Source organism: Temnothorax curvispinosus, unplaced genomic scaffold, assembly GCF_003070985.1.
Source record: "Temnothorax curvispinosus isolate PA1 unplaced genomic scaffold, ASM307098v1 QBEX01011451.1, whole genome shotgun sequence".
Classification (NCBI taxonomy): Eukaryota; Metazoa; Arthropoda; class Insecta; order Hymenoptera; family Formicidae; genus Temnothorax; species Temnothorax curvispinosus.
Genome location: NW_020221231.1, coordinates 1 through 1,588, shown reverse-complemented (window position 1 = coordinate 1,588; position 1,588 = coordinate 1). Strand labels below are relative to the sequence as shown.

Below are 1,588 nucleotides of genomic sequence, written 5' to 3'. Positions count from 1 at the left end.
TTAGAAAGATACTTATTAAACCTTGAATTCTATACCACTTTTTTTCTTCAAAAAGATAAATAAATAATGAAAGAATAAATATTTGATATTAAATTTTTGATAATTTGATAAAAATTTATTAATATTAAGAATATATAAAAATTACATAAAGTATAAATAAAAAATAACTCATGCGCAATATTATAACTGTTATCTCAAACAACGTGAATTCTGAAAAAGTCACTGCGCTTTATTTCAACTGATAGAAAGCAGTGAGTGAAAGACACGTACGAACACGTCATTACATTTACGTCATTACATTCACGATTATATATTAGATGATTGCATAAGTTCGTGCCCGATTTTCATACTTAATGCCAACTATGAAAATCGCGCACGAACTTATGCAATCATCTAATATATTGTATTATTTCTTTGTATAAAGACGCAAGCCATAAGGTAGATATTAATCTTATTTACGTAATACACGTTAATATTTAAGCATGTATAAGCTCTACTTTGTGTATTATAAAATGTGTATGTAAAATTATTACATTATAATAAATCATACAAATAAAAAAAATATACAAGCTTGCTGGAACTTATCGACGCAGTATAATTACGCGTACGTGAAGTATGCTTGTTTGTTTCTTGATAAATACAATATGGAAAGATTACCGACACTTACATTATTCTACAATACAATTTCCATTACAATTCGATATTGATCAGATTGTACAATTAACCTATTAATGCCGAGAAATATACGCAAAATTATGTTACGCATTAAGAATTTGTATTCAAAGAAAACACTTGTGTTAAGCAAAAAAGAAAAGCAAATAAGACAGAAGACATAATTTTATTATATCTATAAAAATCTAATAAGAATGTTAAAAATTATATATATATACATTTTAATTCAAAATTACTGACACAAAGAATAAACTTGTGAGCAACATATCATCATCTTAATTTTAATCATTTGTTTGCATAAGATAAACATAGGCAGTAGTACAGTAAGTTTTATGGTGACAAAATGTACAGAAACGACACATGTTTACACAAAAATAATAGAAGAGATATATTTATACAGAAAAACTTATATAACTACAATACTTATAATTGGTTCGTGAAAAGAAGGTCTCAATGTACAACATGTGCAACATGTATATTGGTAGTCTCTCAGTCAGGTGTATTTCACAATGATGGATACTGAAAAGAAAGAAAAAGATATTACCGTAGTTTTTTGCATCGTAAATATATTAATAATGATTATGTGATGGAAATACAGCTATCAACGCAGAAAATGTGTAAGTAAAAAGAAGCGAGTGAAAACAGGAAGATTTAATAAATACACGTAAAAAAATTGCAAAGTGCAGAAGAATACTGAGCAGTACAATAAACATAAATTTTAATGACTTCCAAAACCCGCGGCTATTGTGGTTTTTGAACATAAACATTACTGCGCAGCGTTCAAGGAAAATGTGAAAGATCATGTACCTTAATTTGAATGATCGAGACTCGGAACATCATGCTTGCTATCTTAGAACCAGGTAAAGTACCATGATGTCCAGAACTGAAACCGACACGCGCTAATCTAACTAGATAA

The 1,588-nt window shown here is 28.1% G+C and overlaps 1 long non-coding RNA gene across 1 annotated transcript; it reads right to left on the bottom strand.

Annotated features, from left to right (window-relative positions):
• Positions 1-1,035: 1,035 nt before the first annotated feature.
• On the bottom strand, positions 1,036-1,582 carry LOC112461488. Its single transcript, XR_003041564.1, has 2 exons — positions 1,480-1,582; positions 1,036-1,191 (listed from the first exon to the last, which is right to left on the bottom strand). It is a non-coding gene; the product is annotated as an uncharacterized LOC112461488 (long non-coding RNA).
• Between the last annotated feature and the right edge of the window lie 6 nt (positions 1,583-1,588).